This window comes from Amia ocellicauda, chromosome 14 (assembly GCF_036373705.1).
Source record: "Amia ocellicauda isolate fAmiCal2 chromosome 14, fAmiCal2.hap1, whole genome shotgun sequence".
Lineage (NCBI taxonomy): Eukaryota > Metazoa > Chordata > Actinopteri > Amiiformes > Amiidae > Amia > Amia ocellicauda.
The window spans coordinates 5,636,241-5,659,893 of record NC_089863.1 but is presented as its reverse complement, the minus strand read 5'-3'; the positions used below and the strand labels follow the sequence as shown (position 1 = coordinate 5,659,893).

At 45.3% G+C, this 23,653-nt stretch overlaps 4 non-coding genes across 4 annotated transcripts; all 4 read right to left on the bottom strand.

The window, feature by feature from the left end:
* Window positions 1-2,528: 2,528 nt before the first annotated feature.
* Window positions 2,529-2,600, bottom strand: trnae-cuc (transfer RNA glutamic acid (anticodon CUC)). The gene has a single exon. It is a non-coding gene; the product is annotated as a tRNA-Glu (tRNA).
* A 3,035-nt stretch (window positions 2,601-5,635) lies between these two features.
* trnae-cuc (transfer RNA glutamic acid (anticodon CUC)) lies at window positions 5,636-5,707 on the bottom strand. Its single transcript has one exon. It is a non-coding gene; the product is annotated as a tRNA-Glu (tRNA).
* A 4,954-nt stretch (window positions 5,708-10,661) lies between these two features.
* Window positions 10,662-10,733, bottom strand: trnae-cuc (transfer RNA glutamic acid (anticodon CUC)). The gene has a single exon. It is a non-coding gene; the product is annotated as a tRNA-Glu (tRNA).
* A 4,971-nt stretch (window positions 10,734-15,704) lies between these two features.
* On the bottom strand, window positions 15,705-15,776 carry trnae-cuc (transfer RNA glutamic acid (anticodon CUC)). The gene has a single exon. It is a non-coding gene; the product is annotated as a tRNA-Glu (tRNA).
* Window positions 15,777-23,653: the final 7,877 nt, after the last annotated feature.

Below are 23,653 nucleotides of genomic sequence, written 5' to 3'. Positions count from 1 at the left end.
TTATAAAAGTTCAATGATAGGCTTTTTATTCGCTGTATCGCGGAATGGTGTAAAGTTCATTTCAAAGACAATATATTGCCAGTTGGTTCATTCATGATGTAGCGAATGTATTTAAATTTGTATGTAATCTGTCAGAAGTGAAAAACAGAAGATTGTTCACATTTTCTTCGCTTTCAATAACGATGAGCCGGTTTAATTCTTAAGTATAGGTGTAGTCAGGCTTACTTATTGCAAGGGCTTACCAGGGCTCGAGTCCCGGGGCCCCAGCCAGCGAAGGGGCCCGTCCAGCGTTGGGATTATTTTTTACAAAGTATTCTGTATCTATGTGGTCACTGCTTGTGGGTTTGCTCTTGTGTGCGCGCAGCCTTGTGTCTGTGCTGCCTGCCAGCCTGCGATGCCTTGGGGGAGGGGCGGGGGCAGAGAGACGCAGATGTTTGATGTGGGCAGGTCGAATTCCTACTGGCCAGGGTTAAAGCAAATCTATAAAATCTATGATTGTGACTGGTGCACTGACTGCGGAAGCAGGTGGACGTACTATTGTCAAGTGAATCCAAAGTTCGAAAGTTAACAAACAAAAGTATTGTAGCAAGCGGGGGTCTTTTTCCTTTAGCAGACAACAAGTATAAAGCAACGTCAGGAAGGTTTATTGGCCTTAAAAAACACAATCTAAAAGGCCCCTATCGGCTGAGACCCACGCCCAAACAATTACACTTAACTCCCTATCTCACTCTATTCTGCTCTCTATCACACAGGCGCTCGCTCCCGCATAGCATTGGCACACACTCTCTGCTTCACGCCAACTCAGCTACCCAGTCACAATCCCTTCCTCTCAATTCCTTGCCAGTCGGCAGAAGTCTTCCACATCTCATCGGCACTGGCCCTGTAGAAACCCTAGTGGTGGTGTTGCACTGTCTTTGTGATGCACTGGTGCCACGTCAGCAGCTCCTCCTGCAGTGGCCTGAGGACCGCTACCTGCCAATGCTCTTCCCCCATGGCTGCCCCTAGGAACCTCCGCATCAGTACCCCTACTTGGGTAGCCAGACCAGGCCAGTGTGCCCACGGTGTCCTCCGCTGCTCATCTACCCAGTTATGGACCTAACTGTATGTATGTATATATATCTATATGACTTTGCCAATCGCCGAGTGAAGGAGAATGGAGCTTGGATACGGAAGGATGTCCCCATCCCTTGTGCCGTGAAGGACTACACTGCTGGAATTGGGGGCGTCGACCTGTCCGATGCTCTGCTTGGCTACTGCCATGTCCTGCAGAAGACCATGAAGTGGTAGAAGACCCTCTTTTACCACTTTGTGGACACTGCTGTCGTCAACTCCTTCATCCTGCACCAGCACCTGACCAAGGTGAAAGGGCTGGCGCATCTCACACAGTTGGCCTTCAGGGAGCGGCTGGTTGAGGAGCTGGCTGACTTTGGAGCTTCAGAGATAGCAGCACCCTTCAGTGCTGGTCCTGCCAGTACTCCGGTAGTCAGCCCTCGCCGTCGCACCTCCTCCAAACCACGACCCTCCTCTGCCTCCAGTCAAAAAATTGATTTTGAGATCAAAAATAAAAAAATCGAATGCAACATTTATAGAATTGAAAACAAATAAATGTATCGAAAACAAAAAAAAAAAAAAAAACTTTAGCAAAACTGGCCTGCAGCCCCCGTCTTTGCTTGCGATGCTGCAATTTTGTTTTCGTCGCCTGTTTCTTTGCTTTTGATTTTTTTCTTTCGTTTACGAGTTTTGGCGCTAACTGAACACATACAAACAGCTCTCACGGACAACAAAACCAGGGATTTCCTTAAAGCCGTTGATGGTTAACCTTAATCTCCTCCTAAATTCAAACGTTTTAAGCTCAACTGGTGCTCAAACCAATGTTTCTCTAATCAAAACAAAAAAAGAATGTATATTTTACATCCCCTTAAGTCTTCCAGCCCTCCCTCTATAGTAATCAACAACTCACAAATTACAGTAGTAACCTCTTCAATACCTTTGACTAATTCTCGATTCCCATGTCACTTATAAAGATCACATTAGTAAATTAAAGCAAGAAATAGGTTAACAATAAACTGCGGAAGTTTAACTGAACATCTTTTCCGTTCATGAATGAGTTTATTTCCAGCATTTCTTACATGCCTCCCTAGATGGTCACTCAAAGACAAATTAGCAGCCGTCAGGAAATAATACAAGCGTGCAAATAAGATTGACTTACAAAAGTGTCTCCTTGGACCCACCACTGTAATATTTCCAAGACAGCACCAACTCTCTGACAGTGTGTAATCAAGATGTATTATGAAATGCAGTATCGTCTCTCTCCCTCAATCCTTTGTAATGTGCTACCTTCGCATCCTGCATTTTGCAAGCAGCGCACATGGCCCTTCTTCTCACAATACAGCACCTCCCACCCTCATTACAAGGATTGAAACGGGAAGTCAGGAAATACATATTTGATAACATGCACTCTACTTAGCGTGAATAGATTTGATTTATTGATTTTCCATTCGCTTATGGAAGGGGCGGGAAAGAGCGAGTTCCCTGACCGGGAATCGAACCCGGGCCGCGGCGGTGAGAGCGCCGAATCCTAACCACTAGACCACCAGGGAAGCGGTGACTTCGCTCGTGAGATAGAAAGATCCAAAATATGGAACAGATTGTGTCATTATGAACTGATGTAAGCTCCACAAGACTTCGATTATTTATTAACGTATTAATAAGGAAAGTGGCACGAGCAATGTTTTTTAAAGATCAAAAGTCACGATTATAGTTTTGTGTTGGATGGATAACGACATGCATACACGGTTCCACACTGACCTTGTCGTATAGGACTCCAAAGTTGCAGTATGCAACTCGAATAATGGATAATAAATCATTAAACACGTGTTTGATACTGTCACAGATGTTCCCAGATTCATTATTTGAAAGCGCTCGAGTGCTCTTCCTTCAGACCACTTTGAGAAAAGGCTCCTCAGATGACTTCAGACCGAAGAGTGCGCTTAAAGTAAGTTCACTTCACGACTTATTCAAATGTTTAGATGTACTGAAAAGTAGAATTTTTATGTTTCTCAAGTAGCAGGTTGTATGTATGACTGTGGTTGTTTTCAAAATATACGTTATAAAAGTTCAATGATAGGCTTTTTATTCGCTGTATCGCGGAATGGTGTAAAGTTCATTTCAAAGACAATATATTGCCAGTTGGTTCATTCATGATGTAGCGAATGTATTTAAATTTGTATGTAATCTGTCAGAAGTGAAAAACAGAAGATTGTTCACATTTTCTTCGCTTTCAATAACGATGAGCCGGTTTAATTCTTAAGTATAGGTGTAGTCAGGCTTACTTATTGCAAGGGCTTACCAGGGCTCGAGTCCCGGGGCCCCAGCCAGCGAAGGGGCCCGTCCAGCGTTGGGATTATTTTTTACAAAGTATTCTGTATCTATGTGGTCACTGCTTGTGGGTTTGCTCTTGTGTGCGCGCAGCCTTGTGTCTGTGCTGCCTGCCAGCCTGCGATGCCTTGGGGGAGGGGCGGGGGCAGAGAGACGCAGATGTTTGATGTGGGCAGGTCGAATTCCTACTGGCCAGGGTTAAAGCAAATCTATAAAATCTATGATTGTGACTGGTGCACTGACTGCGGAAGCAGGTGGACGTACTATTGTCAAGTGAATCCAAAGTTCGAAAGTTAACAAACAAAAGTATTGTAGCAAGCGGGGGTCTTTTTCCTTTAGCAGACAACAAGTATAAAGCAACGTCAGGAAGGTTTATTGGCCTTAAAAAACACAATCTAAAAGGCCCCTATCGGCTGAGACCCACGCCCAAACAATTACACTTAACTCCCTATCTCACTCTATTCTGCTCTCTATCACACAGGCGCTCGCTCCCGCATAGCATTGGCACACACTCTCTGCTTCACGCCAACTCAGCTACCCAGTCACAATCCCTTCCTCTCAATTCCTTGCCAGTCGGCAGAAGTCTTCCACATCTCATCGGCACTGGCCCTGTAGAAACCCTAGTGGTGGTGTTGCACTGTCTTTGTGATGCACTGGTGCCACGTCAGCAGCTCCTCCTGCAGTGGCCTGAGGACCGCTACCTGCCAATGCTCTTCCCCCATGGCTGCCCCTAGGAACCTCCGCATCAGTACCCCTACTTGGGTAGCCAGACCAGGCCAGTGTGCCCACGGTGTCCTCCGCTGCTCATCTACCCAGTTATGGACCTAACTGTATGTATGTATATATATCTATATGACTTTGCCAATCGCCGAGTGAAGGAGAATGGAGCTTGGATACGGAAGGATGTCCCCATCCCTTGTGCCGTGAAGGACTACACTGCTGGAATTGGGGGCGTCGACCTGTCCGATGCTCTGCTTGGCTACTGCCATGTCCTGCAGAAGACCATGAAGTGGTAGAAGACCCTCTTTTACCACTTTGTGGACACTGCTGTCGTCAACTCCTTCATCCTGCACCAGCACCTGACCAAGGTGAAAGGGCTGGCGCATCTCACACAGTTGGCCTTCAGGGAGCGGCTGGTTGAGGAGCTGGCTGACTTTGGAGCTTCAGAGATAGCAGCACCCTTCAGTGCTGGTCCTGCCAGTACTCCGGTAGTCAGCCCTCACCGTCGCACCTCCTCCAAACCACGACCCTCCTCTGCCTCTAGTCAAAAAATTGATTTTGAGATCAAAAATAAAAAAATCGAATGCAACATTTATAGAATTGAAAACAAATAAATGTATCGAAAACAAAAAAAAAAAAAAAAACTTTAGCAAAACTGGCCTGCAGCCCCCGTCTTTGCTTGCGATGCTGCAATTTTGTTTTCGTCGCCCGTTTCTTTGCTTTTGATTTTTTTCTTTCGTTTACGAGTTTTGGCGCTAACTGAACACATACAAACAGCTCTCACGGACAACAAAACCAGGGATTTCCTTAAAGCCGTTGATGGTTAACCTTAATCTCCTCCTAAATTCAAACGTTTTAAGCTCAACTGGTGCTCAAACCAATGTTTCTCTAATCAAAACAAAAAAAGAATGTATATTTTACATCCCCTTAAGTCTTCCAGCCCTCCCTCTATAGTAATCAACAACTCACAAATTACAGTAGTAACCTCTTCAATACCTTTGACTAATTCTCGATTCCCATGTCACTTATAAAGATCACATTAGTAAATTAAAGCAAGAAATAGGTTAACAATAAACTGCGGAAGTTTAACTGAACGTCTTTTCCGTTCATGAATGAGTTTATTTCCAGCATTTCTTACATGCCTCCCTAGATGGTCACTCAAAGACAAATTAGCAGCCGTCAGGAAATAATACAAGCGTGCAAATAAGATTGACTTACAAAAGTGTCTCCTTGGACCCACCACTGTAATATTTCCAAGACAGCACCAACTCTCTGACAGTGTGTAATCAAGATGTATTATGAAATGCAGTATCGTCTCTCTCCCTCAATCCTTTGTAATGTGCTACCTTCGCATCCTGCATTTTGCAAGCAGCGCACATGGCCCTTCTTCTCACAATACAGCACCTCCCACCCTCATTACAAGGATTGAAACGGGAAGTCAGGAAATACATATTTGATAACATGCACTCTACTTAGCGTGAATAGATTTGATTTATTGATTTTCCATTCGCTTATGGAAGGGGCGGGAAAGAGCAAGTTCCCTGACCGGGAATCGAACCCGGGCCGCGGCGGTGAGAGCGCCGAATCCTAACCACTAGACCACCAGGGAAGCGGTGACTTCGCTCGTGAGATAGAAAGATCCAAAATATGGAACAGATTGTGTCATTATGAACTGATGTAAGCTCCACAAGACTTCGATTATTTATTAACGTATTAATAAGGAAAGTGGCACGAGCAATGTTTTTTAAAGATCAAAAGTCACGATTATAGTTTTGTGTTGGATGGATAACGACATGCATACACGGTTCCACACTGACCTTGTCGTATAGGACTCCGAAGTTGCAGTATGCAACTCGAATAATGGATAATAAATCATTAAACACGTGTTTGATACTGTCACAGATGTTCCCAGATTCATTATTTGAAAGCGCTCGAGTGCTCTTCCTTCAGACCACTTTGAGAAAAGGCTCCTCAGATGACTTCAGACCGAAGAGTGCGCTTAAAGTAAGTTCACTTCACGACTTATTCAAATGTTTAGATGTACTGAAAAGTAGAATTTTTATGTTTCTCAAGTAGCAGGTTGTATGTATGACTGTGGTTGTTTTCAAAATATACGTTATAAAAGTTCAATGATAGGCTTTTTATTCGCTGTATCGCGGAATGGTGTAAAGTTCATTTCAAAGACAATATATTGCCAGTTGGTTCATTCATGATGTAGCGAATGTATTTAAATTTGTATGTAATCTGTCAGAAGTGAAAAACAGAAGATTGTTCACATTTTCTTCGCTTTCAATAACGATGAGCCGGTTTAATTCTTAAGTATAGGTGTAGTCAGGCTTACTTATTGCAAGGGCTTACCAGGGCTCGAGTCCCGGGGCCCCAGCCAGCGAAGGGGCCCGTCCAGCGTTGGGATTATTTTTTACAAAGTATTCTGTATCTATGTGGTCACTGCTTGTGGGTTTGCTCTTGTGTGCGCGCAGCCTTGTGTCTGTGCTGCCTGCCAGCCTGCGATGCCTTGGGGGAGGGGCGGGGGCAGAGAGACGCAGATGTTTGATGTGGGCAGGTCGAATTCCTACTGGCCAGGGTTAAAGCAAATCTATAAAATCTATGATTGTGACTGGTGCACTGACTGCGGAAGCAGGTGGACGTACTATTGTCAAGTGAATCCAAAGTTCGAAAGTTAACAAACAAAAGTATTGTAGCAAGCGGGGGTCTTTTTCCTTTAGCAGACAACAAGTATAAAGCAACGTCAGGAAGGTTTATTGGCCTTAAAAAACACAATCTAAAAGGCCCCTATCGGCTGAGACCCACGCCCAAACAATTACACTTAACTCCCTATCTCACTCTATTCTGCTCTCTATCACACAGGCGCTCGCTCCCGCATAGCATTGGCACACACTCTCTGCTTCACGCCAACTCAGCTACCCAGTCACAATCCCTTCCTCTCAATTCCTTGCCAGTCGGCAGAAGTCTTCCACATCTCATCGGCACTGGCCCTGTAGAAACCCTAGTGGTGGTGTTGCACTGTCTTTGTGATGCACTGGTGCCACGTCAGCAGCTCCTCCTGCAGTGGCCTGAGGACCGCTACCTGCCAATGCTCTTCCCCCATGGCTGCCCCTAGGAACCTCCGCATCAGTACCCCTACTTGGGTAGCCAGACCAGGCCAGTGTGCCCACGGTGTCCTCCGCTGCTCATCTACCCAGTTATGGACCTAACTGTATGTATGTATATATATCTATATGACTTTGCCAATCGCCGAGTGAAGGAGAATGGAGCTTGGATACGGAAGGATGTCCCCATCCCTTGTGCCGTGAAGGACTACACTGCTGGAATTGGGGGCGTCGACCTGTCCGATGCTCTGCTTGGCTACTGCCATGTCCTGCAGAAGACCATGAAGTGGTAGAAGACCCTCTTTTACCACTTTGTGGACACTGCTGTCGTCAACTCCTTCATCCTGCACCAGCACCTGACCAAGGTGAAAGGGCTGGCGCATCTCACACAGTTGGCCTTCAGGGAGCGGCTGGTTGAGGAGCTGGCTGACTTTGGAGCTTCAGAGATAGCAGCACCCTTCAGTGCTGGTCCTGCCAGTACTCCGGTAGTCAGCCCTCGCCGTCGCACCTCCTCCAAACCACGACCCTCCTCTGCCTCCAGTCAAAAAATTGATTTTGAGATCAAAAATAAAAAAATCGAATGCAACATTTATAGAATTGAAAACAAATAAATGTATCGAAAACAAAAAAAAAAAAAAAAACTTTAGCAAAACTGGCCTGCAGCCCCCGTCTTTGCTTGCGATGCTGCAATTTTGTTTTCGTCGCCCGTTTCTTTGCTTTTGATTTTTTTCTTTCGTTTACGAGTTTTGGCGCTGTTTTGTCGTGAGGGTGGGATTTACAGGGAGGCGTGGATCTCGGCTCTCCATTGGTCCAGTAGTTTTGAGTGACGGTTCTTCCTAACCCAATCAGTGAGCAGGTGGGCTGGTCTGGTGATCTCTGTGTGGGATGGTATCGACTGTCTCGGTTTCAACAACAGCGCCGATTCAGCGTCTTGCATCTGCCAGTCGGCAGAAGTCTTCCACATCTCATCGGCACTGGCCCTGTAGAAACCCTAGTGGAGGTGTTGCACTGTCTTTGTGATCCACTGGTGCCACGTCAGCAGCTCCTCCTGCAGTGGCCTGAGGACCGCTACCTGCCATTGCTCCTCCCTCATGGCTGCCCCTAGGAACCTCTGCATCAGTACCCCTACTTGGGTAGCCAGACCAGGCCAGTGTGCCCACGGTGTCCTCCGCTGCTCATCTACCCAGTTATGGACCTAACTGTATGTATGTATATATATCTATATGACTTTGCCAATCGCCGAGTGAAGGAGAATGGAGCTTGGATACGGAAGGATGTCCCCATCCCTTGTGCCGTGAAGGACTACACTGCTGGAATTGGGGGCGTCGACCTGTCCGATGCTCTGGTCGGCTACTGCCATGTCCTGCAGAAGACCATGAAGTGGTACAAGACCCTCTTTTACCACTTTGTGGACACTGCTGTCGTCAACTCCTTCATCCTGCACCAGCACCTGACCAAGGTGAAAGGGCTGGCGCATCTCACACAGTTGGCCTTCAGGGAGCGGCTGGTTGAGGAGCTGGCTGACTTTGGAGCTTCAGAGATAGCAGCACCCTTCAGTGCTGGTCCTGCCAGTACTCCGGTAGTCAGCCCTCGCCGTCGCACCTCCTCCAAACCACGACCCTCCTCTGCCTCTAGTCAAAAAATTGATTTTGAGATCAAAAATAAAAAAATCGAATGCAACATTTATAGAATTGAAAACAAATAAATGTATTGAAATCAAAAAAAAAAAAAACTTTATCAAGACTGGCCTGCAGCCCTCGTCTTTGCTTGTGATGCTGCATTTTTTGTTTTCGTCGCCAGTTTCTTTGCTTTCGATTTTTTTTCTTTCGTTTACGAGTTTTGGCGCTGTTTTGTCGTGAGGGTGGGATTTACAGGGAGGCGTGGATCATGGGTCTCCATTGGTCGAGTAGTTTTGAGTGACGGTTCTTCCTAACCCAATCAGTGAGCAGGTGGGCTGGTCTGGTGATCTCTGTGTGGGATGGTATCGACTGTCTCGGTTTAAACAGCAGCGCCGATTCAGCGACTCATTAAACACCCTGTATGCGCAGAGACCTGCAGTCAAGAGCTGCACAATCACTGGATCATGTTTATTGAATTCAAGATTATTATCGCTCTTTATATCTGTAGTGGTTTTAGTAAATCCCAGGATACAGCGATGAAGAAGTAACAAGTTTATTCCATAAAACATAAATATAGATTATAGATAAATATACATGTGAGTTTGGAGAAGCCTTTTTGCATCTTCAGATAGACAGGTTACAGTCTTATCTATTGGAAGTGATTACATCTCATTCAAATACCAGATGGTTTACCTCCTGCATAATAATGAACATAACATAACCTAAGTTTGTTGCTGATATTGGAGTGTTTGAGTAGACTGGTGCTGGTCAGCATTCTTCACGCAGCAGATGTGTATAAAATATTATTCATCACATTACTAATCTTTGCATCTTAAATAACACTCATCCCATTTGTAAGAAAGGCTTGATCACCCCCATCTGATTAAAGAACACATTTCGAACTACAGACCCATCAGCATTGTACCTGTTCTAAAAAATATTTGGAAAAATACTTACTGGCCAGTTTTTTATTTAGAATCTCAGAATCAGAATCTGAAAATCAGTTTGTCTTTTGCACAAAAAGATCGTCTTGCATCAGCCACTTTACTGCTAACTGAACACATACAAACAGCTCTCACGGACAACAAAACCAGGGATTTCCTTAAAGCCGTTGATGGTTAACCTTAATCTCCTCCTAAATTCAAACGTTTTAAGCTCAACTGGTGCTCAAACCAATGTTTCTCTAATCAAAACAAAAAAAGAATGTATATTTTAGATCCCCTTAAGTCTTCCAGCCCTCCCTCTATAGTAATCAACAACTCACAAATTACAGTAGTAACCTCTTCAATACCTTTGACTAATTCTCGATTCCCATGTCACTTATAAAGATCACATTAGTAAATTAAAGCAAGAAATAGGTTAACAATAAACTGCGGAAGTTTAACTGAACATCTTTTCCGTTCATGAATGAGTTTATTTCCAGCATTTCTTACATGCCTCCCTAGATGGTCACTCAAAGACAAATTAGCATGAAATAATACAAGCGTGCAAATAAGATTGACTTACAAAAGTGTCTCCTTGGACCCACCACTGTAATATTTCCAAGACAGCACCAACTCTCTGACAGTGTGAGAATTAACACCTGTCTCAAGATGTATTATGAAATGCAGTATCGTCTCTCTCCCTCAATCCTTTGTAATGTGCTACCTTCGCATCCTGCATTTTGCAAGCAGCGCACATGGCCCTTCTTCTCACAATACAGCACCTCCCACCCTCATTACACGGGAAGTCAGGAAATACATATTTGATAACATGCAGTCTACTTAGCGTGATTAGTGCTCGTTTTGATTTATTGATTTTCCATTCGCTTATGGAAGGGGCGGGAAAGAGCGAGTTCCCTGACCAGGAATCGAACCCGGGCCGCGGCGGTGAGAGCGCCGAATCCTAACCATTAGACCACCAGGGAAGCGGTGACTTTGCTCGTGAGATAGAAAGATCCAAAATATGGAACAGATTGTGTCATTATGAACTGATGTAAGCTCCACAAGACTTCGATTATTTATTAACGTATTCATAAGGAAAGTGGCACGAGCAATGTTTTTTAAAGATCAAAAGTCACGATTATAGTTTTGTGTTGGATGGATAACGACATGCATACACGGTTCCACACTGACCTTGTCGTATAGGACTCCGAAGTTGCAGTATGCAACTCGAATAATGGATAATAAATCATTAAACACGTGTTTGATACTGTCACAGATGTTCCCAGATTCATTATTTGAAAGCGCTCGAGTGCTCTTCCTTCAGACCACTTTGAGAAAAGGCTCCTCAGATGACTTCAGACCGAAGAGTGCGCTTAAAGTAAGTTCACTTCACGACTTATTCAAATGTTTAGATGTACTGAAAAGTAGAATATTTATGTTTCTCAAGTAGCAGGTTGTATGTATGACTGTGGTTGTTTTCAAAATATACGTTATAAAAGTTCAATGATAGGCTTTTTATTCGCTGTATCGCGGAATGGTGTAAAGTTCATTTCAAAGACAATATATTGCCAGTTGGTTCATTCATGATGTAGCGAATGTATTTAAATTTGTATGTAATCTGTCAGAAGTGAAAAACAGAAGATTGTTCACATTTTCTTCGCTTTCAATAACGATGAGCCGGTTTAATTCTTAAGTATAGGTGTAGTCAGGCTTACTTATTGCAAGGGCTTACCAGGGCTCGAGTCCCGGGGCCCCAGCCAGCGAAGGGGCCCGTCCAGCGTTGGGATTATTTTTTACAAAGTATTCTGTATCTATGTGGTCACTGCTTGTGGGTTTGCTCTTGTGTGCGCGCAGCCTTGTGTCTGTGCTGCCTGCCAGCCTGCGATGCCTTGGGGGAGGGGCGGGGGCAGAGAGACGCAGATGTTTGATGTGGGCAGGTCGAATTCCTACTGGCCAGGGTTAAAGCAAATCTATAAAATCTATGATTGTGACTGGTGCACTGACTGCGGAAGCAGGTGGACGTACTATTGTCAAGTGAATCCAAAGTTCGAAAGTTAACAAACAAAAGTATTGTAGCAAGCGGGGGTCTTTTTCCTTTAGCAGACAACAAGTATAAAGCAACGTCAGGAAGGTTTATTGGCCTTAAAAAACACAATCTAAAAGGCCCCTATCGGCTGAGACCCACGCCCAAACAATTACACTTAACTCCCTATCTCACTCTATTCTGCTCTCTATCACACAGGCGCTCGCTCCCGCAGAGCATTGGCACACACTCTCTGCTTCACGCCAACTCAGCTACCCAGTCACAATCCCTTCCTCTCAATTCCTTGCCAGTCGGCAGAAGTCTTCCACATCTCATCGGCACTGGCCCTGTAGAAACCCTAGTGGTGGTGTTGCACTGTCTTTGTGATGCACTGGTGCCACGTCAGCAGCTCCTCCTGCAGTGGCCTGAGGACCGCTACCTGCCAATGCTCTTCCCCCATGGCTGCCCCTAGGAACCTCCGCATCAGTACCCCTACTTGGGTAGCCAGACCAGGCCAGTGTGCCCACGGTGTCCTCCGCTGCTCATCTACCCAGTTATGGACCTAACTGTTTGTATGTATATATATCTATATGACTTTGCCAATCGCCGAGTGAAGGAGAATGGAGCTTGGATACGGAAGGATGTCCCCATCCCTTGTGCCGTGAAGGACTACACTGCTGGAATTGGGGGCGTCGACCTGTCCGATGCTCTGCTTGGCTACTGCCATGTCCTGCAGAAGACCATGAAGTGGTAGAAGACCCTCTTTTACCACTTTGTGGACACTGCTGTCGTCAACTCCTTCATCCTGCACCAGCACCTGACCAAGGTGAAAGGGCTGGCGCATCTCACACAGTTGGCCTTCAGGGAGCGGCTGGTTGAGGAGCTGGCTGACTTTGGAGCTTCAGAGATAGCAGCACCCTTCAGTGCTGGTCCTGCCAGTACTCCGGTAGTCAGCCCTCGCCGTCGCACCTCCTCCAAACCACGACCCTCCTCTGCCTCTAGTCAAAAAATTGATTTTGAGATCAAAAATAAAAAAATCGAATGCAACATTTATAGAATTGAAAACAAATAAATGTATCGAAAGCAAAAAAAAAAAAAAAAACTTTATCAAAACTGGCCTGCAGCCCCCGTCTTTGCTTGCGATGCTGCAATTTTGTTTTCGTCGCCCGTTTCTTTGCTTTTGATTTTTTTCTTTCGTTTACGAGTTTTGGCGCTGTTTTGTCGTGAGGGTGGGATTTACAGGGAGGCGTGGATCTCGGCTCTCCATTGGTCCAGTAGTTTTGAGTGACGGTTCTTCCTAACCCAATCAGTGAGCAGGTGGGCTGGTCTGGTGATCTCTGTGTGGGATGGTATCGACTGTCTCGGTTTCAACAGCAGCGCCGATTCAGCGTCTTGCATCTGCCAGTCGGCAGAAGTCTTCCACATCTCATCGGCACTGGCCCTGTAGAAACCCTAGTGGAGGTGTTGCACTGTCTTTGTGATCCACTGGTGCCACGTCAGCAGCTCCTCCTGCAGTGGCCTGAGGACCGCTACCTGCCATTGCTCCTCCCCCATGGCTACCCCTAGGAACCTCTGCATCAGTACCCCTACTTGGGTAGCCAGACCAGGCCAGTGTGCTCACGGTGTCCTCCACTACTCATCTACCCAGTTATGGACCTAACTGTATGTATGAATTAATATCTATATGACTTTGCCAATCGCCGAGTGAAGGAGAATGGAGCTTGGATACGGAAGGATGTCCCCATCCCTTGTGCCGTGAAGGACTACACTGCTGGAATTGGGGGCGTCGACCTGTCCGATGCTCTGGTCGGCTACTGCCATGTCCTGCAGAAGACCATGAAGTGGTACAAGACCCTCTTTTACCACTTTGTGGACACTGCTGTCGTCAACTCCTTCATCCTGCACCAGCACCTGACCAAGGTGAAAGGGCTGGCGCATCTCACACAGTTGGCCTTCAGGGAGCGGCTGGTTGAGGAGCTGGCTGACTTTGGAGCTTCAGAGATAGCAGCACCCTTCAGTGCTGGTCCTGCCAGTACTCCGGTAGTCAGCCCTCGCCGTCGCACCTCCTCCAAACCACGACCCTCCTCTGCCTCTAGTCAAAAAATTGATTTTGAGATCAAAAATAAAAAAATCGAATGCAACATTTATAGAATTGAAAACAAATAAATGTATTGAAAGCAAAAAAAAAAAAAACTTTATCAAGACTGGCCTGCAGCCCTCGTCTTTGCTTGTGATGCTGCATTTTTTGTTTTCGTCGCCAGTTTCTTTGCTTTCGATTTTTTTTCTTTCGTTTACGAGTTTTGGCGCTGTTTTGTCGTGAGGGTGGGATTTACAGGGAGGCGTGGATCATGGCTCTCCATTGGTCGAGTAGTTTTGAGTGACGGTTCTTCCTAACCCAATCAGTGAGCAGGTGGGCTGGTCTGGTGATCTCTGTGTGGGATGGTATCGACTGTCTCGGTTTAAACAGCAGCGCCGATTCAGCGACTCATTAAACACCCTGTATGCGCAGAGACCTGCAGTCAAGAGCTGCACAATCACTGGATCATGTTTATTGAATTCAAGATTATTATCGCTCTTTATATCTGTAGTGGTTTTAGTAAATCCCAGGATACAGCGATGAAGAAGTAACAAGTTTATTCCATAAAACATAAATATAGATTATAGATAAATATACATGTGAGTTTGGAGAAGCCTTTTTGCATCTTCAGATAGACAGGTTACAGTCTTATCTATTGGAAGTGATTACATCTCATTCAAATACCAGATGTTTTACCTCCTGCATAATAATGAACATAACATAACCTAAGTTTGTTGCTGATATTGGAGTGTTTGAGTAGACTGGTGCTGGTCAGCATTCTTCACGCAACAGATGTGTATAAAATATTATTCATCACATTACTAATCTTTGCATCTTAAATAACACTCATCCCATTTGTAAGAAAGGCTTGATCACCCCCATCTGATTAAAGAACACATTTCGAACTACAGACCCATCAGCATTGTACCTGTTCTAAAAAATATTTGGAAAAATACTTACTGGCCAGTTTTTTATTTAGAATCTCAGAATCAGAATCTGAAAATCAGTTTGTCTTTTGCACAAAAAGATCGTCTTGCATCAGCCACTTTACTGCTAACTGAACACATACAAACAGCTCTCACGGACAACAAAACCAGGGATTTCCTTAAAGCCGTTGATGGTTAACCTTAATCTCCTCCTAAATTCAAACGTTTTAAGCTCAACTGGTGCTCAAACCAATGTTTCTCTAATCAAAACAAAAAAAGAATGTATATTTTAGATCCCCTTAAGTCTTCCAGCCCTCCCTCTATAGTAATCAACAACTCACAAATTACAGTAGTAACCTCTTCAATACCTTTGACTAATTCTCGATTCCCATGTCACTTATAAAGATCACATTAGTAAATTAAAGCAAGAAATAGGTTAACAATAAACTGCGGAAGTTTAACTGAAAATCTTTTCCGTTCATGAATTAGTTTATTTCCAGCATTTCTTACATGCCTCCCTAGATGGTCACTCAAAGACAAATTAGCAGCCGTCATGAAATAATACAAGCGTGCAAATAAGATTGACTTACAAAAGTGTCTCCTTGGACCCACCACTGTAATATTTCCAAGACAGCGCCAACTCTCTGACAGTGTGAGAATTCACACCTGTCTCAAGATGTATTATGAAATGCAGTATCGTCTCTCTCCCTCAATCCTTTGTAATGTGCTACCTTCGCATCCTGCATTTTGCAAGCAGCGCACATGGCCCTTCTTCTCACAATACAGCACCTCCCACCCTCATTACAAGGATTGAAACGGGAAGTCAGGAAATACATATTTGATAACATGCACTCTACTTAGCGTGATTAGTGCTCGTTTCGATTTATTGATTTTCCATTCGTTTATGGAAGGGGCGGGAAAAAGCAAGTTCCCTGACCGGTAATCGAACCCGGGCCGCGGCGGTGAGAGCGCAGAATCCTAACCACTAGACCACCAGGGAAGCGGTGACTTCGCTTGTGAGATAGAAAGATCCAAAATATGGAACAGATTGTGTCATTATGAACTGATGTAAGCTCCACAAGACTTCGATTATTTATTAACGTATTCATAAGGAAAGTGGCACGAGCAATGTTTTTTAAAGATCAAAAGTCACGATTATAGTTTTGTGTTGGATGGATAACGACATGCATACACGGTTCCACACTGACCTTGTCGTATAGGACTCCGAAGTTGCAGTATGGAACTCGAATAATGGATAATAAATCATTAAACACGTGTTTGATACTGTCACAGATGTTCCCAGATTCATTATTTGAAAGCGCTCGAGTGCTCTTCCTTCAGACCACTTTGAGAAAAGGCTCCTCAGATGACTTCAGACCGAAGAGTGCGCTTAAAGTAAGTTCACTTCACGACTTATTCAAATGTTTAGATGTACTGAAAAGTAGAATATTTATGTTTCTCAAGTAGCAGGTTGTATGTATGACTGTGGTTGTTTTCAAAATATACGTTATAAAAGTTCAATGATAGGCTTTTTATTCGCTGTATCGCGGAATGGTGTAAAGTTCATTTCAAAGACAATATATTGCCAGTTGGTTCATTCATGATGTAGCGAATGTATTTAAATTTGTATGTAATCTGTCAGAAGTGAAAAACAGAAGATTGTTCACATTTTCTTCGCTTTCAATAACGATGAGCCGGTTTAATTCTTAAGTATAGGTGTAGTCAGGCTTACTTATTGCAAGGGCTTACCAGGGCTCGAGTCCCGGGGCCCCAGCCAGCGAAGGGGCCCGTCCAGCGTTGGGATTATTTTTTACAAAGTATTCTGTATCTATGTGGTCACTGCTTGTGGGTTTGCTCTTGTGTGCGCGCAGCCTTGTGTCTGTGCTGCCTGCCAGCCTGCGATGCCTTGGGGGAGGGGCGGGGGCAGAGAGACGCAGATGTTTGATGTGGGCAGGTCGAATTCCTACTGGCCAGGGTTAAAGCAAATCTATAAAATCTATGATTGTGACTGGTGCACTGACTGCGGAAGCAGGTGGACGTACTATTGTCAAGTGAATCCAAAGTTCGAAAGTTAACAAACAAAAGTATTGTAGCAAGCGGGGGTCTTTTTCCTTTAGCAGACAACAAGTATAAAGCAACGTCAGGAAGGTTTATTGGCCTTAAAAAACACAATCTAAAAGGCCCCTATCGGCTGAGACCCACGCCCAAACAATTACACTTAACTCCCTATCTCACTCTATTCTGCTCTCTATCACACAGGCGCTCGCTCCCGCATAGCATTGGCACACACTCTCTGCTTCACGCCAACTCAGCTACCCAGTCACAATCCCTTCCTCTCAATTCCTGGCCAGTCGGCAGAAGTCTTCCACATCTCATCGGCACTGGCCCTGTAGAAACCCTAGTGGTGGTGTTGCACTGTCTTTGTGATGCACTGGTGCCACGTCAGCAGCTCCTCCTGCAGTGGCCTGAGGACCGCTACCTGCCAATGCTCTTCCCCCATGGATGCCCCTAGGAACCTCCGCATCAGTACCCCTACTTGGGTAGCCAGACCAGGCCAGTGTGCCCACGGTGTCCTCCGCTGCTCCTCTACCCAGTTATGGACCTAACTGTATGTATGTATATATATCTATATGACTTTGCCAATCGCCGAGTGAAGGAGAATGGAGCTTGGATACGGAAGGATGTCCCCATCCCTTGTGCCGTGAAGGACTACACTGCTGGAATTGGGGGCGTCGACCTGTCCGATGCTCTGCTTGGCTACTGCCATGTCCTGCAGAAGACCATGAAGTGGTAGAAGACCCTCTTTTACCACTTTGTGGACACTGCTGTCGTCAACTCCTTCATCCTGCACCAGCACCTGACCAAGGTGAAAGGGCTGGCGCATCTCACACAGTTGGCCTTCAGGGAGCGGCTGTTTGAGGAGCTGGCTGACTTTGGAGCTTCAGAGATAGCAGCACCCTTCAGTGCTGGTCCTGCCAGTACTCCGGTAGTCAGCCCTCGCCGTCGCACCTCCTCCAAACCACGACCCTCCTCTGCCTCTAGTCAAAAAATTGATTTTGAGATCAAAAATAAAAAAATCGAATGCAACATTTATAGAATTGAAAACAAATAAATGTATCGAAAGCAAAAAAAAAAAAAAAAACTTTATCAAAACTGGCCTGCAGCCCCCGTCTTTGCTTGCGATGCTGCAATTTTGTTTTCGTTGCCCGTTTCTTTGCTTTCGATTTTTTTCTTTCGTTTACGAGTTTTGGCGCTGTTTTGTCGTGAGGGTGGGATTTACAGGGAGGCGTGGATCTCGGCTCTCCATTGGTCCAGTAGTTTTGAGTGACGGTTCTTCCTAACCCAATCAGTGAGCAGGTGGGCTGGTCTGGTGATCTCTGTGTGGGATGGTATCGACTGTCTCGGTTTCAACAGCAGCGCCGATTCAGCGTCTTGCATCTGCCAGTCGGCAGAAGTCTTCCACATCTCATCGGCACTGGCCCTGTAGAAACCCTAGTGGAGGTGTTGCACTGTCTTTGTGATCCACTGGTGCCACGTCAGCAGCTCCTCCTGCAGTGGCCTGAGGACCGCTACCTGCCATTGCTCCTCCCCCATGGCTGCCCCTAGGAACCTCCGCATCAGTACCCCTACTTGGGTAGCCAGACCAGGCCAGTGTGCTCACGGTGTCCTCCACTACTCATCTACCCAGTTATGGACCTAACTGTATGTATGAATTAATATCTATATGACTTTGCCAATCGCCGAGTGAAGGAGAATGGAGCTTGGATACGGAAGGATGTCCCCATCCCTTGTGCCGTGAAGGACTACACTGCTGGAATTGGGGGCGTCGACCTGTCCGATGCTCTGGTCGGCTACTGCCATGTCCTGCAGAAGACCATGAAGTGGTACAAGACCCTCTTTTACCACTTTGTGGACACTGCTGTCGTCAACTCCTTCATCCTGCACCAGCACCTGACCAAAGTGAAAGGGCTGGCGCATCCCACACAGTTGGCCTTCAGGGAGCGGCTGGTTGAGGAGCTGGCTGACTTTGGAGCTTCAGAGATAGCAGCACCCTTCAGTGCTGGTCCTGCCAGTACTCCGGTAGTCAGCCCTCGCCGTCGCACCTCCTCCAAACCACGACCCTCCTCTGCCTCTAGTCAAAAAATTGATTTTGAGATCAAAAATAAAAAAATCGAATGCAACATTTATAGAATTGAAAACAAATAAATGTATTGAAATCAAAAAAAAAAAAACTTTATCAAGACTGGCCTGCAGCCCCCGTCTTTGCTTGTGATGCTGCATTTTTTGTTTTCGTCGCCAGTTTCTTTGCTTTCGATTTTTTTTCTTTCGTTTACGAGTTTTGGCGCTGTTTTGTCGTGAGGGTGGGATTTACAGGGAGGCGTGGATCATGGCTCTCCATTGGTCCAGTAGTTTTGAGTGACGGTTCTTCCTAACCCAATCAGTGAGCAGGTGGGCTGGTCTGGTGATCTCTGTGTGGGATGGTATCGACTGTCTCGGTTTCAACAGCAGCGCCGATTCAGCGTCTTGCATCTGCCAGTCGGCAGAAGTCTTCCACATCTCATCGGCACTGGCCCTGTAGAAACCCTAGTGGAGGTGTTGCACTGTCTTTGTGATCCACTGGTGCCACGTCAGCAGCTCCTCCTGCAGTGGCCTGAGGACCGCTACCTGCCATTGCTCCTCCCCCATGGCTGCCCCTAGGAACCTCCGCATCAGTACCCCTACTTGGGTAGCCAGACCAGGCCAGTGTGCTCACGGTGTCCTCCACTACTCATCTACCCAGTTATGGACCTAACTGTATGTATGAATTAATATCTATATGACTTTGCCAATCGCCGAGTGAAGGAGAATGGAGCTTGGATACGGAAGGATGTCCCCATCCCTTGTGCCGTGAAGGACTACACTGCTGGAATTGGGGGCGTCGACCTGTCCGATGCTCTGGTCGGCTACTGCCATGTCCTGCAGAAGACCATGAAGTGGTACAAGACCCTCTTTTACCACTTTGTGGACACTGCTGTCGTCAACTCCTTCATCCTGCACCAGCACCTGACCAAGGTGAAAGGGCTGGCGCATCTCACACAGTTGGCCTTCAGGGAGCGGCTGGTTGAGGAGCTGGCTGACTTTGGAGCTTCAGAGATAGCAGCACCCTTCAGTGCTGGTCCTGCCAGTACTCCGGTAGTCAGCCCTCGCCGTCGCACCTCCTCCAAACCACGACCCTCCTCTGCCTCTAGTCAAAAAATTGATTTTGAGATCAAAAATAAAAAAATCGAATGCAACATTTATAGAATTGAAAACAAATAAATGTATTGAAATCAAAAAAAAAAAAAAACTTTATCAAGACTGGCCTGCAGCCCTCGTCTTTGCTTGTGATGCTGCATTTTTTGTTTTCGTCGCCAGTTTCTTTGCTTTCGATTTTTTTTCTTTCGTTTACGAGTTTTGGCGCTGTTTTGTCGTGAGGGTGGGATTTACAGGGAGGCGTGGATCATGGCTCTCCATTGGTCGAGTAGTTTTGAGTGACGGTTCTTCCTAACCCAATCAGTGAGCAGGTGGGCTGGTCTGGTGATCTCTGTGTGGGATGGTATCGACTGTCTCGGTTTAAACAGCAGCGCCGATTCAGCGACTCATTAAACACCCTGTATGCGCAGAGACCTGCAGTCAAGAGCTGCACAATTACTGGATCATGTTTATTGAATTCAAGATTATTATCGCTCTTTATATCTGTAGTGGTTTTAGTAAATCCCAGGATACAGCGATGAAGAAGTAACAAGTTTATTCCATAAAACATAAATATAGATTATAGATAAATATACATGTGAGTTTGGAGAAGCCTTTTTGCATCTTCAGATAGACAGGTTACAGTCTTATCTATTGGAAGTGATTACATCTCATTCAAATACCAGATGGTTTACCTCCTGCATAATAATGAACATAACATAACCTAAGTTTGTTGATGATATTGGAGTGTTTGAGTAGACTGGTGCTGGTCAGCATTCTTCACGCAGCAGATGTGTATAAAATATTATTCATCACATTACTAATCTTTGCATCTTAAATAACACTCATCCCATTTGTAAGAAAGGCTTGATCACCCCCATCTGATTAAAGAACACATTTCGAACTACAGACCCATCAGCATTGTACCTGTTCTAAAAAATATTTGGAAAAATACTTACTGGCCAGTTTTTTATTTAGAATCTCAGAATCAGAATCTGAAAATCAGTTTGTCTTTTGCACAAAAAGATCGTCTTGCATCAGCCACTTTACTGCTAACTGAACACATACAAACAGCTCTCACGGACAACAAAACCAGGGATTTCCTTAAAGCCGTTGATGGTTAACCTTAATCTCCTCCTAAATTCAAACGTTTTAAGCTCAACTGGTGCTCAAACCAATGTTTCTCTAATCAAAACAAAAAAAGAATGTATATTTTACACTAGAGCACCAGGGAAGCGGTGACTGCGCTCGTGAGATAGAAAGATCCAAAATATGGAACAGATTGTGTCATTATGAACTGATGTAAACTCCACAAGACTTCGATTATTTATTAACGTATTAATAAGGAAAGTGGCACGAGCAATGTTTTTTAAAGATCAAAAGTCACGATTATAGTTTTGTGTTGGATGGATAACGACATCCATACACGGTTCCACACTGACCTTGTCGTATAGGACTCCGAAGTTGCAGTATGCAACTCGAATAATGGATAATAAATCATTAAACACGTGTTTGATACTGTCACAGATGTTCCCAGATTCATTATTTGAAAGCGCTCGAGTGCTCTTCCTTCAGACCACTTTGACTGGTGCTGGTCAGCATTCTTCACGCAGCAGATGTGTATAAAATATTATTCATCACATTACTAATCTTTGCATCTTAAATAACACTCATCCCATTTGTAAGAAAGGCTTGATCACCCCCATCTGATTAAAGATCACATTTCGAACTACAGACCCATCAGCATTGTACCTGTTCTAAAAAATATTTGGAAAAACCCGGGCCGCGGCGGTGAGAGCACCGAATCCTAACCACTAGACCACCAGGGAAGCGGTGACTTCGCTCGTGAGATAGAAAGATCCAAAATATGGAACAGATTGTGTCATTATGAACTGATGTAAACTCCACAAGACTTCGATTATTTATTAACGTATTAATAAGGAAAGTGGCACGAGCAATGTTTTTTAAAGATCAAAAGTCACGATTATAGTTTTGTGTTGGATGGATAACGACATGCATACACGGTTCCACACTGACCTTGTCGTATAGGACTCCGAAGTTGCAGTATGCAACTCGAATAATGGATAATAAATCATTAAACACGTGTTTGATACTGTCACAGATGTTCCCAGATTCATTATTTGAAAGCGCTCGAGTGCTCTTCCTTCAGACCACTTTGAGAAAAGGCTCCTCAGATGACTTCAGACCGAAGAGTGCGCTTAAAGTAAGTTCACTTCACGACTTATTCAAATGTTTAGATGTACTGAAAAGTAGAATATTTATGTTTCTCAAGTAGCAGGTTGTATGTATGACTGTGGTTGTTTTCAAAATATACGTTATAAAAGTTCAATGATAGGCTTTTTATTCGCTGTATCGCGGAATGGTGTAAAGTTCATTTCAAAGACAATATATTGCCAGTTGGTTCATTCATGATGTAGCGAATGTATTTAAATTTGTATGTAATCTGTCAGAAGTGAAAAACAGAAGATTGTTCACATTTTCTTCGCTTTCAATAACGATGAGCCGGTTTAATTCTTAAGTATAGGTGTAGTCAGGCTTACTTATTGCAAGGGCTTACCAGGGCTCGAGTCCCGGGGCCCCAGCCAGCGAAGGGGCCCGTCCAGCGTTGGGATTATTTTTTACAAAGTATTCTGTATCTATGTGGTCACTGCTTGTGGGTTTGCTCTTGTGTGCGCGCAGCCTTGTGTCTGTGCTGCCTGCCAGCCTGCGATGCCTTGGGGGAGGGGCGGGGGCAGAGAGACGCAGATGTTTGATGTGGGCAGGTCGAATTCCTACTGGCCAGGGTTAAAGCAAATCTATAAAATCTATGATTGTGACTGGTGCACTGACTGCGGAAGCAGGTGGACGTACTATTGTCAAGTGAATCCAAAGTTCGAAAGTTAACAAACAAAAGTATTGTAGCAAGCGGGGGTCTTTTTCCTTTAGCAGACAACAAGTATAAAGCAACGTCAGGAAGGTTTCTTGGCCTTAAAAAACACAATCTAAAAGGCCCCTATCGGCTGAGACCCACGCCCAAACAATTACACTTAACTCCCTATCTCACTCTATTCTGCTCTCTATCACACAGGCGCTCGCTCCCGCATAGCATTGGCACACACTCTCTGCTTCACGCCAACTCAGCTACCCAGTCACAATCCCTTCCTCTCAATTCCTGGCCAGTCGGCAGAAGTCTTCCACATCTCATCGGCACTGGCCCTGTAGAAACCCTAGTGGTGGTGTTGCACTGTCTTTGTGATGCACTGGTGCCACGTCAGCAGCTCCTCCTGCAGTGGCCTGAGGACCGCTACCTGCCAATGCTCTTCCCCCATGGCTGCCCCTAGGAACCTCCGCATCAGTACCCCTACTTGGGTAGCCAGACCAGGCCAGTGTGCCCACGGTGTCCTCCGCTGCTCATCTACCCAGTTATGGACCTAACTGTATGTATGTATATATATCTATATGACTTTGCCAATCGCCGAGTGAAGGAGAATGGAGCTTGGATACGGAAGGATGTCCCCATCCCTTGTGCCGTGAAGGACTACACTGCTGGAATTGGGGGCGTCGACCTGTCCGATGCTCTGCTTGGCTACTGCCATGTCCTGCAGAAGACCATGAAGTGGTAGAAGACCCTCTTTTACCACTTTGTGGACACTGCTGTCGTCAACT